Consider the following 17,538-nt stretch of genomic DNA (forward strand, 5'->3'; position numbering starts at 1 on the left):
CTTTCCTCTCCTGACTTGTGGGCCAGCTCCCTGGTGAGCAGTGAACACTGATCTGTTCCATCTCCCAGTGTCTCTCTGAGCTCTGGTCTGAGCCCTGAGCCTGAGGGCCCCCAGCTGGCAGTTTTCCAGGTTCATGAGAAGGGGCAGGAGGGTGTCATGGGTGGAGCATGGAGTTCACCTAATAGAGAGGTGATCCAAGGGACCATGAGCCATACCCTTTGCACCTGAGCTCTACCAGAAAACTGCAGTTATTCCAGTCCCCAAATCAAGACCCACAGTGCCCCCTGGTGTCCACAGGAGGAATGCCACCCCACCCATGTCACTAGTTCATGCACAATGACTGCCTCTTAGCCCTAGATATATGCCAGGCACTGCTGAGGGTTTGACACGCACCGCCCTAAAAGGACATTCCTAAAACCCCACTGCAGCCCTTTGCTTAAGGCCCAATCTCTGCCCCAGTCTACTGATGAGGGAACCAACATCAGGAGGGGATGCGATTTTCCCACAGTCCACAGACAGCAGTGAGTGTGGTCAAGAGTCCACCCTGGACACTCAGCTCAGAGCCTGACCCTCCAGCCCTCCCTGCCCTGCCTCTCGCCCCGAGCCCTGACTCCTGCCCTCCATCCCAGGCCTCTGGGTCCCTCTTGTCCCCACCCTCTCCTCTTTAATCAGGTGCACTGTCCTCCCTCAGTGTGTGCACAGAGGTGGGGACACTCCCTTTGCTCCCTCCATGGCAGGAGAAACAGGAGTGTGTGTCAGTGGTGACACTGGGGACATTCACATGCCTTGTTGTGCTCCTCATGCCAGGCTTGTCTCCAGTCAAATTAGGATCAGGATTCCAAGTCGGACAATAAGGGGCATTTACTTTGGACAACACAGATTGATAAAAAGAGAAAGATAAGACTGCCACGTTAGGTGACTACAAACTAAAGAAACAAAGAAATACATTTTAAACCTTAAGAACTGATAAATGGCAGATCTTGCAAATGTGATATGAGCCTCATATTACTTAGTATTATTAAAAACCAACAGTATTAAAAAAAATCCACAGCACCAGGGTGAGAAAATTGTAAAACAAGAAATTCTGTATATTCATAAATGATATACACACATATACAATGTTTACATAATATATCCATGCTTAAATCTTTAAAGCTCCATGATATGATCCAATTGCAAATCTAAAATTTGTGTATGATGAATGTATACAAAATAGCTCACTTGGCATTTGCGCCTCTACAACACGGGTTCTAAGGAAACTAACATTTGCTAAAAGCACTAACTGACAAAACATATGCGCATCACCAATACTGGGCTCTAATTATAGCTACACCTGGGGATCCCCCTAAACTTAAACATTGTACCTCATTAACTGTAATAAAGTCACAAACTGAAATAGAAGGAAAATGCTTACGCGTCACTCTCACTGTAGCGTTGCCCAAATATCCCATCGTTACAATGGCCACTGTCCTGACATGTCCCCTATTGAGCTGAGATACTTTAAAATAATAATGAATGAAAGTTAAAGTAAGTCCTTGACGTTTCTAAGTTGGCTGGACAAGAGGGGACCCCATGAGCCCCAGTTACAATAACCAATGTGGCTGATGTGACTCCACACGGGGCCTTTGGAGACTGGAACTCAACACCCCAGCCTGGTTGGCAAAGGGGCGACTATTCCCTGTTCCCCCACTTCACAGCCCAGAACTGCCTGATCTTCAACCCGGGGACATAACGGGGCCTCGTAACGGGTCACCCCAAACCTGACGCCGCGTTACCATCCCTCAGGGCCGCGTACACCACATAGAGTATTTCTCACCTTGCTGTTTCTCCACAGTCAACAGCAGTGAGTGCTCGCTCTTACCGGCTGGCTCTCTGGGTCCGTTCGGTGCCTGTTTCCACAGCATCTCGGCCGCAGTTTGCCTCCAGCTCCGAAGAGACACGGTACCCTGTTTCACAGGCCACCCACGGGTCACTCAGCAGCCTCGAGTCACACACGGTCTCTGCAGACAGGATCCTGGGGGCGCCACCTTTATCCAGGAACACAGGCACGACAGGACACGGATGGCATCTCCCTCTTGGGACCTTCATTTGATGACCTTATTCCTGACACATGGACACACCATTTAGTCTTCTCGTGTTCTGGGGACAACATACTGCACATTGACAACTTTTGCTTACAAATTAGAATGAGCAGAAACTTCCTTCAGTGCCCTCAGAAAGCCCTTCCTTGTAGAAGCTTTGCCGATCCCTTCGTCTGCCTCCTGCAGTCTCTGGGCCACTGACGATGGCCGTTAGTTGTCCCAGGGTCTCTGACGGAAGGAACTGCCCCTCCCGGCCTCGTGCTGTACACCCTGAAATCACAAGGGACTGGCCACCTGCTGGGCTTTCCTGCAGACAGGGGCTCTCTGTTGCCGGGAGCCTGCGACCCTCCAAGCACAGCTGCCCCTTATGTTTGAGTCACGGCACCAGCACCCACAGCTCAGCAAGGCCACCGAGGCCTCCCTGAGACAGGACGGAGCCACACAGGGGCCCTCTTGTCCGTTACACTCGCAGGAGTGTCAGCTTCCCCTGTCCTCAGTCCCTTGCCAGATGCCAGGGTGCTGGAAGGGTCACCCCTGCCCCAGCCTCCTTGGTACCTGGGAGCCCCTTGGGGTTCACTGAGTGAGCAGTGATGAGAGGTCAGGGACCACAGGAATGGCACTGCTGAGGTCACACATGCTGGGGTTCAGTGGTGTGATGCTGCTTTCTGTCCCTTAGCCAGGAAGCCCCATAAGGACAGGACCCAAGAGGCCATACACTGGCCACACGTCAGGCAGTCCCCAAAGCACTGGGTGTCCTAGGCGACAAGTGGTCCCATCTGCACCTTTATTAGAAAGTGTCACGCCATTGCCTAAAAATTGTTCCCTTTAGGGTAAAAAACTATGGAAAACAACTACTACAATAAGACGCAAACAAAACTCCCAGAGAGACAAACTGAAAGAACCAAAAACAAACTCTGGGAACCTCTTGCCTCACAGACACACAGAATATAAATGAAACTGACCCAGCTCCACACATGGGAACAGCACAATACAGAGCGTAACAGTACGCCGCACTCTCCCTTTAATTAATGCAGATATCTCTAATAATTACATGTACTTTATTCATTTATTATTTCATACATGAGCAAATTTTATTTGATATGAACATATATTTCAACACACTTTACAACGTCACCAGGATATCCTTTGAGGGTTGCAACGTTTCAGATCTATTGTTCATGTCTAACGCCACGTACATGGGAAACTTGGTCAGAGTCCAGCCCCAAAATTTGTGTCTGTCCTCAAACACAATGTCTTCTGTGAAGGTCTGTGCTCTCTGTCAACCTGGAAAGACACTCAGAGAGGCAGGCGGTCCAGAGCGAAAGAGGTCATTGGGAATAGCGGAGGGTTGCAAGCTGGGACACGCGTGTGAGCACAGATCACAGACACATCGAGAAAGGTTGGGGCAAAGGGGAAATTTAAGGACAAAGAGAAGAGGTCCCATAAGCTGCTTTAAAACGGAGTTTGCAGGCCACGGAGATTCATCGCCAGAGTTGTCACTGGTTTGCTGGTGGAGGCAGCCATTGCTAGGTAAGTGTCCTTTTGCAAGGGGCTTTTTTGAAAAACTGAAGTCTTGAGGAAGTTTGGGATAAGTCTTGTTATTGGTCTACTTTCAGGAATGTTTTGTGCTAAGTCCTGAAACAGGCACGTGTGCAGGAGGCCTTTTGTTTCATGGGCTTCCCTGGCTCCATTTTGCTAGTTTGACATAAGTTACTGCATGTTGGTACCGATGACCTTCCTATCTCTGGAAATCTCCGCTGTCAACACCTCCTCTCACACAAAACTTTCCTCAATATGTTGTGGAAACCTCAGAGAATCAAATGTGGCACATGTACATATCTGTGTGTGCAAAGTATCCAGCCATGCAATACGTTCTCATTATATCAGCCATGGCTGGGAGCTTTCTGGACAGCTGTCACAGATGTGTGTGTGTGTGTGTGTGCACGTGTGTGTACAAATTATATATACAGTTGACCCTTGAACAATGCAGGGGTTGGGGTGCCCATGCTCCCCAAGGTGAAATTCCACTTAAAACTTTTGAATCACCACAAACGTGACTACAAAGAGTCTGCAGGTGACTGGAAGCCTCAGTGACAACAGAAACAGTTGATTAACATATATTTTTAAAGTTGTATGCACTGTGGACTGTATTCTTACAATAAAATAGCATAGGGAAAATGAAATGTTATTAAAATCAAAAGGAAGAGAAAATAGATGTACTATTTATTGAGTACAAGGGCATTATCATGAAGCTCTTCATCCTCTTCATCGGGACATCATCATGAGAACATCAGGAGAACATTCCAGGGCTCCACCATGTGCTGGTATTTGAGTCAGGGGTGCTCGAAGGGCCAGGGCTATTGGAAACCTGGGCAGACACAAGCGTCAGCATGTGGAACGTGAGCACTGAGAGTCCTCCCCCCTCAGCAGCTGCGATGTGCAGGGTCTAGTTGTTTGGAGCATCTGACACCTCCCACGAAAGGAGGGTCACGTTACTACATCCCCACTGCCGTTAGGGGGACCATGAAGTCTGTACGGTCACTCTGGTTGGTGGAAGCAGCATAATTCACACTGGGGATGTTGCTCAAAAGGAATCTCAAAGACAAGGATCGTTTCCTGAATGTTCCCAGGTCCCAGAGCGGAAGGCTGTGTGGCAGGTCACACAGGGCTGTGAGCTGTGCTGCTGTCTGAGCCTAGAACCCAGCAGGCTCCTCCATATGCGGGTTGGGGACTGGAGCAGAGACCCGCATTTATGTCACACTCCCATAGGCGATCCCAGTGTGGACCCATGGGGTGTGCCACCTGCATGGCTTTTATAGTGAAAGTCACACGCCTTTTGCAAAGGTTGGTTCTGTCCTTCCTACTCCTGAGACCCTCGTGCACACTTTTTTCTCACTCACAGGGGTGAGTCTTGTTCTCAGACACCCAGAGGTGTCTGGACAGATCAGCACATCTCACGCTGCGGACACAGTCCCACTGGGCTCACAGTCCCCATCTCTGAGGACCAAGTTCTCAGACTCAGAAACTCAAAGAACGGCTCCTTGTCCTGATCTCTAGAGCAGGAACCAGGCTCTCCGGAGATGTTTCCATCCCATGAACCTGTGCGCTGGTCCCTGCAGGGCCCTGCATTAAAGTGACAAGAAAGTTGTACATAAAATGAGACTAATTATCTGTGAAACCAGGTATCAAATGGAAATACAGGCTTTTCCATTGCTTGGGCTGCACTGAGGAAGGGACTGAGTGAGTTGAGACCAAAGTCACGGTCATTGCCCAGAGGGTGTGTGAGAGTGAGACAAGCTGGTGGAGGTTCCTGTCCCACTTTCCCATCTGTCTGTGTCACTGTGAGTCACTGCCAGCTGCTCCCACTGCCATAGCCTCTGCCACAGTAGTAGTCAGCCTCGTCCCCGGCCTGGGCCCCGCTGATGGTCAGGGTGGCCGTGTTCCCTGAGCTGGACCCAGAGAACCTCTCAGGGATCCCCGAGGGCCTCTCACTATCTTTATATATCACCAGCACAGGGGCCTGGCCTGGCTTCTGCTGGTACCAGTACACATATACGTCACCCAGTTTGTCTCCAGAGCAGGTGATCCTGGCCGTCTGTCCTGGGGACACTGACACTGAGGGAGGCTGTGTCAGCTCATAGGAGAACACAGAGCCTGCAAGACAGAAGAGTAGAAAGAGGTTAAGAGTGAACGACATGTTCTCAAGGGGTTTAACCCAAAGGCTGTGTCTGCCCTGGGCTTAGGGTTTGGGGCAGGCCCAGCTTGGGGTCCTGTGGGGGCTGAGCCTGGGGCAGGGCCTTGGGCAGCACCTGTGCAGAGAGTGAGGAGGGGGAGCAGGAGAGGGGTCCAGGCCATGGTGACACCCCAGAGCTCTTCCTCTGAGCCCACAGGACAGCTGGGCTCCCCCAGGCCTCTCTTATTCCCTCTCAGGCCCTGTCGGGTGGTGAGTGTTTGGTGTTTATGCAAATTCACGTCCCCTGGGCCTCCTCCTTGAGGGATGTCCGTCAGCCAGCTGTGGGGGCAGCACAGGGACTGAGCAGGAAGGGGTGGGGCCCCAGGTTCCTCCATGTGCTTCTCAGGTCAGCAAATCAGCCTCGGCCTCCAAGGCCTGAGGTCACTGTCACCTTCCTGGGGACTGACCCCATGACCCCTGTCCCAACCATCCTGACTGTGGTCTGTCCTGAGCCAGGCTAGGCAGGGCCATGTCCATTCCCGGAGCCTGGCCATGGGGCTGAGCTGGGCGCTGAGATAACTGACCACACCGGACCCAGCACAAAGGGGACCCAGACCATCCTCTTCCTCCTCCTCCATCTCCCCTCTGGGTCCCCAGACTCACCTTGGCCCATCCTGGTCATGTCATCTAAATGTTGTTCTGTGTCATTAGGATACAGGACAGGGATTTCTGATAAAGTAGTTTGGTCATTTACGCACCATGCACTTGTGTGGCTGCGTCACAAGGTCTAGTCTCAGGCACACACGCTGTGGCTCCTTATATGACATCAGCCTCCTGACACTGGACTGAGGATTGTGACCCTCAGTGCTTCCATTCTTCATTCTTTTCTCACTAAAATTTTATGGAAACCTGGAAAAAGCACCAGAAACCCAGCTCACTGGCCTTCCAACTTCTGCCCTGTGGTCTGTGTGAGGGTCCCAGGGTCAGGGTCTCTGCACAGGGTGTGAGCTCTGGAGGGGGGTGCTCAGTGGTCCCTCCGCCCACAGAGATCCTGTCACTGAACCCAGGCCAGCCCCGAGGTCAGAGCTGAGACTGCAGGCAGGCGAGAGTCCCCTTCACTCTGGGCAGAGTCTCCCATGGGCAGCAGCGGAGGCTCCATCCAGGACCAGGGTCCCGACTGCCCCAGCCCTGACCCCACCTGAGCACAGGAGCTGCGGCCTGAGGGCAGCGTCCGCCTGGAGCGGGGAGAGGCAGAGGGAGGAGTGGCCGGGGCGACTCTGCCATGCCCAGGACAGAGGCTCAGCTCCCAGGACCACAGCTGGACAGGGTGGAGATGGCCTTAGCGTGGGCAGGAGGCTCAGGCCACCTCCTGGGGAAGGACCTGGCCCTGGGAGCCCTGTCCCCTCACACTGTGCTCCCCTCACAGAGCATCTCAACCTCGGGGAGGGTCCACGAGAATCGCAGCCCTGTGGGAGCTGCCGAGGCTGACACCTGGGCCCAGGCCCCTCCAGCTGCGTTTCCCAGGTGAGACACTCCCTGTGCCCCGGCTCCCGTCAGTGTCCTGGGGTGACGCTGAGTCTGACCCTCAGGACAAGGCCTCTGCAGCCCGAGGGGACAGGATGGACTGTCCTGCCTTCCAGTCTGAGGACTGACCCTGGGACACCTGTTGCCCCAGGCTGGCCTCCCCCTCAGGCCCCACCTGGGCAGCCCCAGCCTCTCTCCTGCTGCTCCAGCTGCAGCTCTGCCGCCCCCTGCTGGTGGAGGACACTCAGAGCAGGAGACTCCCTACTCCAGGTTCCCCCACTGCACTTGTCACCTGGTGGGTGGGGACCAGTCAGTCCAGCCTCACTCTGTGCCAGTGTGAACCCCCTGCCCTGCCCAGCCCAGCACAGAGAGCTCAGATATGCGATGTGCAGGCAGGTGGGGCCGTTGCCACTTCTGTGTCTGAGTCTGAGGGTTGAAATGCCCGTGTCTGGTCCATGGGTTTCATCACACAATGGAGCCTGCAGGGTAAACTGTAGCTCTTCTCTGAAAAACACAAAAGTCCAGAGAACCGTGTGTGACAACCTACAGGGACCCTCACTTCCTGTACATGTGCACCAAGACTGCTGTCACTAGCCCAGTAAGGACAGCCGCATTGTAATTGGGAACAGCTGCAGTTTCTGGCACTAAATCCCAGTTGTGTGTGTAAATCACCATCATCATCACCATGTTTTCTCCATTACTGTCATATTCATGTCATCACACACTGCTTGGCGTTTGTGGGGGGAGGATTTCTACACCAGCCTCGTCTGTTGTTCTAATGACATTGGGAACGTCCTGCTGACTCAGCTGGGAGCACCCACATCCTCCATGTGGGAAACGAGCCTTTGCAGAGCCCCTTCCCTGAGCTCCTCCCGAGGGCGCACAGGACTCCACACACCTGGGTCCACTCTCGGACAGCTGTGGGGGCAGCACGGGGACCGAGCAGGAAGGGGTGGGGCCCAGCTTCCTCCGTCTGCTTGTCAGGTCAGCAAATCAGCCTCGGCCTCTAAGGCCTCAGGTCACAGTCTCCTTCCTGAGGACTGACCCCATGACCACTGTCCCCACCCTCCTGGCTGAGGTCTGTCCTGGGCCAGGCGGAGCATGGTCACGTCCTGCTGAGACCGCAGGCAGGTGCGAGTCCCCTTCCTTCTGAGGGGCACGCAAAATCTTACTACCAAATTCTTTTTCAGATTTTCTCTGCAACAGCCATAGTGGAACCAGAAACCCTCCGCATGTTAATTCACCAGAAATTAGACAAGTGAACTATGCTTCTTCTCACAAGGAAATGCCACTCAGCAACACCAGGGGGATGAACTGTGCACACAGGCGAAGCCTGGGATCTCTAGTGCATGATGCTGAGCGAAAGACGCCACAGGCAAGGGCTGCCCAGCTGTGATTTTGTGTGTGTGACGTTCTGACGCCAGGAGAACCATAGGAGTGCAGATCCGCAGTGGCCAGTGCTTGGGGTGGGAGGACGGTGTGACTCCAGCGGGGCCTGGGGAACATATTGGGGTTGACACTGTTATTTGTCTTGTTTGAGGTGTTCACACAGCTGGATGCATGTGTCAAAAGTCACAGAAGTTCTGTGGAGGGGCTGGATTGTACCGGATGTAAATTACACCACCATTAACACAAAAGGAGAAAAAGACAAGTGCAGCATGGCATGTTCCCAAGGAAGCAAATTCCCACGTAGAGAGGAGTGTGTGGGATTCAGGCGGAGCAGAGAACCCAGCACCACGGAGAGGACAGGAAGGAGGAGCCGTGTGGGCAGAGCTGGGCGCTGGGCTGCGAGTCCTCAGCAGAACTTGGGGGGACTTTTGGGTTTGGGGGACCCTTCAGATTTCAGTCTCAGCCATAAATCCTTTTGTTGTCCTGGAACATTTCCCCTCGGTTCCGTATGTTTCCTGCCCTTAGTTTTGTAGTTCGGGGTCTTACATTTAACTCTTTAACCCATTTTGGGTAGATTTTTGCATATGGTGAGTCATAGGTGTCTAGTTTCATTCTTCTGCATGTGGATAACTAATTTCCTCAGCAACATTGATTGGAAAACGTGTTCTTTTCCCAATGTGTGTTCTAGGCTCATTTCTGGGCAATCAGTTGTGTGTAAATATGTGGATTTATTTCTGGGTTCTCTCTTCTATTTGCTGGGTCTGTGTGTCTGTCTTTACACCAATACCATGATGTGTTTACTGTAGCTTCGTAGTATACTTTGAAGTCAGGTAGTGTGATGCTTCCAGCTGTCTTCTTCTTGCTCAGTGTTGCTTTGGCTATTTGGGGTCTTCTGTGGTTCCACGCAAATTTTAGGATTTATTTTCTATGTCTGTGAAACATGTCATTGGTATTTGATAGCGATTGCATTGTATCCGTAGATTGCTTTGGGTGGTAAGTTATTTTTTTCTGAAATGGAGAGTTCTGTATTTGTCTAAGTCTAGCTGCTCTATAGCGCTGTTCAAGTCCTTCCGTTTGTATATTATGTGATATTAACATAGTTGTCTAGGTGGTTACCATAGGTAATAGTTTTCCTTTCTTCATGTAGATTCACATTTCTCTCTGCTATAGTTTTTTTTCTGTATGAGGGGAGCCCTTTATTATTTAGTTTAGTAAGGGTTTGTGGATGATGACTTTCTATATATTTGAAAAATTTTATTTTTTATTTTTGGTCATCATTTCAGAAAGATATTTCACTGGGCAAAGAATACAAGGTGACAGTTTTTTCTTCCAGCACTTAAAGGTGTGGGTCCCCGTCTTCTTGCTTGCGTTGCTTCTCATGAGAAGTTTGCCCTTGTTGCTGTGTTGCTGTCCTGTACCTAACATGGATTTTCTCTTTGGTTGCTTAGGGGTCTTTTTGTCTGTATCTTTTTTTTTTTCCTATTTTAAGACAGGGTCTTGCTCTGTTGTTCAGGCTGGAGCGCAGTGGCACCTTCATAGCTCACTGTAGCCTCAAATTTCTGGGCTCAAGCGATGCTCCCACCTCAGCCTCCCACAGTGCTGGGACTACAGTCTGAGCCACCGTGCCAGCCTCTCCTTTAACAGTGTCCCTGCATCACTGTTCTTTAGTGATCTGATCAGATGTGTGTTTGTTGAGTTTTCTTACTGTATTTACATTTCTGAATGTATTTTGATCTTGGGTTTGTCTGTAATTCTTGGAACAGAAGGCTTTTAACAAATTTGGATCATTTTGGTCATGATTTCATTCAATATTTTTTCAATCAATCAATCCCCCCAACTTCTTTCCTTCAGTGAGTCTTATTACGTCATTTGGGGCTGGATGAATTTGTCCTGTAACTCACTGGTGTGCTGTTCTTCTTATTTTCAATATTTTTTCTGTGTGTCACTATCACTATTTCCTATTGCTGTGTCCTCAAGTTCACCAGTCTTTTCTTTGGCAGCATCTATTAGGCTTCAATCTCATCCAGTGTATCCTTTATCACACACATTCTGGTGGTCACGTCTAGAAATTCAATTTCGGTGTTTTTTTTAATGTCCTTAATTTTTTCTCTTAATGTGTTCCATCCATTCTCTACCCTCCAGAACAGATGGGGTCCGATTACACTAGCTTCTTTTGTACCCTAATCTAGGAATTCTATTGCCTGTGTAATTTCAGAGCCAACACAGAGTGTTCAACTTTGCTGCTTGCTATGTTTCATATTTTCCTGTTTTCTTGATGGAATTTTGACAGCATGTAGACGGTGTATATTTTTCCTTGTGGGGGGCATGGCATTTTTGTATTTCTCTATATATTTTTGGCTTTTCATTCTTGGATTCAGACAAGTAACTGGAAGACAGTTTGACCCTCACTGGGATTGTTCTTACCTTGCCCTGGTTGGGACAGGAGAGGACCTTCGTCCACAGCTGGTTTTCCCTGGTACTGGGGCAAAGCTCTTCTAACAGGTCAGTTTGATGCCCCTAATTAGGTACTTGTCCACTCTGGTTGTAGGAACAAACACAGTCCAGATTGTGCGTATGTGTGTCTGTGCCCTGCAAATGTTCCCTTAAATGTCTTTGGGTGATTCCTTTCCTTCCACACAGTGCTCATGAGCGCTCAGGACTAATTGCAGTTTCCAGAGTTCTGTGTCTGAGCAGCTCTCTCTTCTTCCATATTCTTCTCTGTGGACTGTTCTGTGTGCTGGGTTCCCTGCAGTCAGACTCTGAGGGGGAAAACTGCATGCAGGGGGTGTGGGACATTCTCTCTGGAAGGCTATGTGGGAGCCACACCTGCAAAACCCACAATGTGCTTATGATGGAGGCCCCAGCTGGGAGGCCCTTCTAGGTCACCCTCCCCAGAGACAGGGCCTTGGCTGTGGTCTCAGGCAGTTATGGGACGTAAGCCACACGCTCAGAGGGACAGAACCTGGGTTAGGCAGTTCTCTGCAGCCCACACAAGTCCCAGTGAGGACAGAGCTTGGAGCCCCAGAGGGCTGGTGGCTCCGCCCTGAGGAGTAGATCTCCAGGGTGCGCCACACTGGTCTCCTCTGCTCAGACCCTCAGGACTCTGTGACTCAGATGCAGGTGACCCTCGGTACTGCGTAGGAATATTCCGGGATATTTGGGCATGAATGGAGGTGCTGGGCTAGGCTCAGACACCACACGTATGGAAATCCAGACCCCTTAACCACGTGACAGATGTCTCCATCTCACTATACTTCCTTTCTGATAGAGTTGGAATCATTTTTCACAAAGTCTCACTCTAGGGTGGGCAATACCAGGGGGCCTGCTCCTGCCAGCCCCGCCCTCTCCTGACCCGCCCTCTGCAGCACCTGCCTTGAGGGCGGGAGGGAAGGGCAGCCTGGGGTCTCAGATCTGAGTGACCTGGCATGACTTTGTCCACACTTCGTTTTGGGCTGGAGGCAGAGGGTGACACAGACAGGGAGGGGGTTTATGTCTCACTTCCCTATGTGCCTGTGTCACTGTGGCACTATTACTACTAGTGTCCAATGACTGACAGTAATAGTCAGCCTCGTCCCCGGCCTGGGCCCCACTGATGGTCAGGGTGGCCGTGGTCCCTGATTTGGAGCCAGAGAATCGCTCAGGGATCCCTGAGGGGCGCTGGTTGTCATCATAGATGACCAGGACAGGGGCCTGGCCTGGCTTCTGCTGGTACCAGTTTGTTGGTAGAACGCTAAATATACGATCTCCCTGGCAGGTGATCCTGGCCGTCTGTCCCAAGGCCACAGACACAGCAGGCACCTGAGTCAGCTCAGCGGCCACATAACCTGCAAGAGAGGACAAGAGAGGTGAGTCTGGGGATGAGGGTCCCCTTCCCAGAGGACCCCACACCCAGCAGCATCCCCTGTGCTGAGCTGAAGGTCAGGGCCAGGCTGACCCCTGGTGCTGTGGGGCTGAGCCTGGGGCAGCACCTGTGCAGAGAGTGAGCAGGGGGAGCAGGAGAGGGGTCCAGGCCATGGTGACACCCCAGAGCTCTGCCTCTGAGCCCACAGCTGGGCAGGGACCTGCAGGGCTGTCTTATCACAGGAGGGGAATTTCTTCATGCAAATCTACTTCCCTATTTCTTGTCACTTGTTGGGTGGCTGCCCGGTGAGCAGAGGATGCGAATCCTTCTCAATTTCCAATGTATCTGAGATCTTGTGCAAGCCCTGAGCCTGAGGGCCTCACGCTGGTAATTTATGAAGTTCATTAAAGGGCCAACTGGGTGTCAGGAATGCAGAGTGGTTTGCACCTCATAGAAGGGCCTGGAAGGAAGCATCAGTTATGCCCTTTGCACCTGAGCTCTACCAGGGGACTTGGAGCTATTGAAATCCCCAAACCAAGGCCCACAGTGCCCCCTTGTGCCCACAGGAGAAATGCCACCCTACATGTGTCACTAATTCAGGCACAGAGACTACTCCTCAGCACTCACTATGTGCCACATGCACTAGTGAGTGACTTACAAGTGTAACCTGAAGAAGATTTTCACAGTGTGTCAGAGGAGGACTAGGAGCCCTGTGCCCAGGCCCAGCCTTCATTAGGGATCAATGTTGGGATGTGAAATGTTTTTCCCCAGGTGTCCCAGACAGCAGAGAGTGGAGCCAGGATCCCTCCAGAAGACTCACCTGGGAGCCTGACCTTCCACCTTCCCTGCCCTGCCCCAACTGGAGCCCAGACTCCCCTCTCCCTCATCCTAGGCCTCAGGGTCCCTCTAGATGTCCTTTGCTAGTGCTGCCATCACGGAGTATCAAAAATCCAGTGGCCTAAACAGCAAAACTTATTCTCTGGCAGTTCCGAAGCTGGAAGGCCAACATAATGGTGTCTGTATGTTGGTTTCTCCTGAGGCCTCTGTCCTTGGCTTGCAGGGGGCGACCTTCTTGCTGTGACCTCAGAGGGTCTCTGCTCTGCATGGTCATGCCTGATGTCTGATTTCCATGTGTCCAATTTATCTCTTCTTTAGACACCTGTCAATTGGATCAGGACCCACCCTAATGTCCTCACTGTCACTTAATCACCTCTTTAAAGATCCTGGGCCCCAATTCAGTCCCACACTGTGGGTAGGAGCTTCATCATATGAATCTGAGGGGGACACACTTCCCCAATATCCTTCCACCCTGTGGACTCCCCAGAATCAGGTCTGTCTCACCTGTGAAATACACGCACCCCCACGCCAACTGCCCCAAACCTTCACTAACTCAGCGTCCACTGTGAGACCCAAATCTCATCTGAATATCATCTAAATAAAGTGCAGGTGGGACTCCAGGTCTGATTCAACCTGAGGTTTTTAAAAATAACAACTTTGTGTCAATTTGTCTGCCCTCCCTGTTATCATCTGGGAGTTCGGAAAAGTCAAAGCTCCCAGCTGATTCGCTAAAACTGAAAGACACGGAGCAAGAAGTATCAGCATCATGTGTGAGTTACATGCGGGGTCATCGTGTGTGTGCTCTCTTGATATCATTACAGTAATAATCCAAATGCCCATGAATTGAATTTCATAAACAGTCACCATGGCATATCTTGGCAGTGTATGGAAAAGAGCCATAATTGATACAGACAATGAAATTTAAAATACCAAAATTGTATTATTTGAAGGGGATAATATGTCCCAATTAACTAAGACAAATCCTAGTCAGAAACAGTAGAGTCAAAAGAGGATGAATCCCCCATGTGCCTGTGAAACTCCGACTTCCAATTCTAGCCTTGAGCGTCAACGTGATGATGTGCAAATAAAGAAACCCGGCAATGGTCACACAAACGCGCAGTGTTTACCTGGTCGACCTTGAGGTTTCCTCGTGGGCTGAGGGTGCCCTTGATAGGAGGGAAGGAGGGTGCACAATGACATGTCCTCATATCCAGGAGCAGGGGGGAGATTCTGTGTCATTGCAAATGATGACTTGCAACACAGGCACCTGCCCACCACGGAGGAGCCGTTCTTTCCCGGCAGCTGGTTGTGGGATCTTCACAGGTTACTGTGTCAACCTCTCTGTTTCATTCTCGTGTTAGACTCTAAGGTTTATAATTTTCATCATTTATACAAATAGCCAATACAGCTAAAACTTACACTTCATTGATATATTTCTTGCTTTATTTATAATTCCCAGATCTCTGATCATGTCATTGATTTTTGGTTCCAGTTATAATGCTGATTTTAAGCCCCTTTTCTCAGAGTTTGCAATGGATTATTCCAGATATTGATACAACCTGGCCTTACCCATTTTTCCCTGCCCTTGATTTTCCATCTAGGGGAGTCTGTTCCTCATAATGAAATTCTCCCAAAACTCACAGCAAAAACCTAGAGACAAAGTCCTGAGATTGCAACATAGGACTGTCTTGGAAGGACCCAAAATCCAGTCAAATAAATGATGAAAGTATCTTCTTACCCCAAGCAACACCTCAGGCCATACAGTGATCAGATACAGTGTTCCTCACACAGACAGCTCCACCTAGAACAACTCTGCTTCTAGAAATGCATCTGATGGCCACACCCACACTTCAGCCCACAGGAGTCTGCGTGAGGACACTCAGTGCTGTGCTGTTTGTAAGATCAGAGTCTTGGTGATAACGCTTCGGGCTGGTTGGTTAAACTATTACCGTGAAATGTCCTGCAGCCTCGTAATGAATAATGCCTGGGGTTTCTTCGGAAACTAGAAATGTACTAGAAATGGTGCACGTGAGAATCTTACACATGGCGCACCAGGACGGGGCCTCACCCTTCACTCCATCCTATGCACAGTCTCCAGGAAGCAGGGCTTGAGATAGGAAAATGGGCCTATGTAATTTATTGAGGAATGTTTTCCAAAGAAACCAGAAAAGGAGAATGAGGAGGAAGGTGGGGAAGGGACCAAGGTGAAGTCTGGCTGCAGCCTGCTCCTGTAGGGAACTCTGAATGACACCTGCACCCAGGGTGTGTCCACCTTGGAGACCAGGGCGCAGAGCTTGTGTCCCCTGCACCAGACGCTCATTTGCTCTGGGTGGTGGCAGTTATGGGTGTAACTTCTAGACACCCCTTCACGAGGCAACTTCATTTGAGAACCCCCAGCTCACCTCCAGGGGTGGCTGCTGGCTGGGAGACGGACACGCCAGCCGGAGGATGGAAACAAACACACAGTGAGTATTTTTGCATCAAGAAATGAGTTTGGAAAAAGTGGAAGTTGAGGCCTTGGTCAAGGGTGAGACTAAGCAGGGGTGCACAGCTAGGGCAGAGTCACCCCAAAGCTGAAGGAGGACAGACACCTCCCCCACCATGACGGGCTGATCCTGGAGCCTTCCCACCTCCACGCTGTGCACGGTCTCCTTTATCCCCTGTGGGGGCCAGAAAACAGAGTGTGACTTTGTGGAAGGGAAATCGCTCAAGGTGAGAAGGGCCACGAGGTCCCACTCCAGCAGCAGTGGGACATGCAGCTCTGAATAAGGAGGTGACAGGTGGCACACCTTTTCAGACATGTGTCTGGCAGGAAACCAAGTCCCAGCAAGTGGGAGAAGCCCGTGCGCCCCGTGTTAGGGAGCAGCCAGTCTCATTCTGCAGGCAGGTGCCCATGACGGCAAGGCCAGGGCTGCACAGCCCTCCTGGGGGGTCAGTGGGGACATGCAGTGGCGTCTGCACACAGGGGACCGGCAGGCGTAGGGGGGATGCTTCCGTTCCCTGCTCCAGGACACTCAGACAGCCAGAGAATCCGCCTTCAGCTGGTTGCCGAGCGCCCTGTCAGCTGTGCCCACATAGTGTTTGGGCAACACAGTCACTGGGGAGCAAATGGGCAAGAGACACTTTGGACTTGAGTCTATTTCCTCATGTTCTGAGATTTTCATTCCATTATGATTTAGAGAAAAGAGATAGCATCAGTGTCAGGGAGAAACAATTTGCCAATTTTTATTATCAACTATTCCTCCCAAATTGTGTCATAACTTCTTCAGATGTTTTCAAATTAACAAGAGTATTAGAATAGCCATGATTTTGTGTGTCCCACCGATGTGCTCTTAAAAGGTCCCCCATGTAATGTTCAGGGCCATGCCTTTGGGACTAAGTGTGAGGACAGGGCAGGGAAGGATCCGTGCGAGGACGCAGAAGTGACCTTGCTCAGATTGTCACCCACAGAGCCATGAATCTGCCCACACATAACAGAAACTGAGTTTCTTACCCTGAAAGCTCCAGGTTGCTGTAATCAGGGGCAATATTTGACATTTCCAACCAGGAGGGGTGATAGTGACTTCTGACCATTTGTCGAGCTATTGTCTGGTCATTAGCCGTGAAAAAGTTGTCTCATCTTACCAGAATACCAGCTGCATCTTCAATAGAAAAAACAGGGATATCACAAGAAAATGTTACAGGTAGAGAGAAAGCACAGCCAGTCCCATAATAGCAGGGAGGGCAGGCATGTTATAGAGGCTATTTCAAGAGAGGAAACACTCTCCTTACGCTGCACTGCACAGATTAGCAGCTGCAGGTATAGTGAATGCAGAGTCTAGAAATGTATTTGGTGAAGAGTCTCCATACTGTGCCTGAGTTTTGATCAATTACACATAGAAAGACAAAGAAATCTGTTCAAATATGGAAAGATCTGTTAAAGAGAAATAAATACTGAGTTTCACACTAGCATGGGATTTGGAAGACATGGGGCCCAACTAGCCAGCGGTTAATAAACAAAAAAGAAAAAGCAAAAAGTAATAATAATAATCATCATCATCAAAGTTATCCAAAAGACTATTTGGAAAGGAAAAGTTTGAAGACGGGCCAATTTCAAATTTCTTTCAGGAAAACTCATGTTAGGGTTTACCTCTGAGTTGCTTGACAGCCCAAGTGATGGAGCTGCCAAGATGGCTCAGGTCCCTGGCCAGTGT

This window comes from Eulemur rufifrons, chromosome 21 (genome assembly GCF_041146395.1).
Source record: "Eulemur rufifrons isolate Redbay chromosome 21, OSU_ERuf_1, whole genome shotgun sequence".
Lineage (NCBI taxonomy): Eukaryota > Metazoa > Chordata > Mammalia > Primates > Lemuridae > Eulemur > Eulemur rufifrons.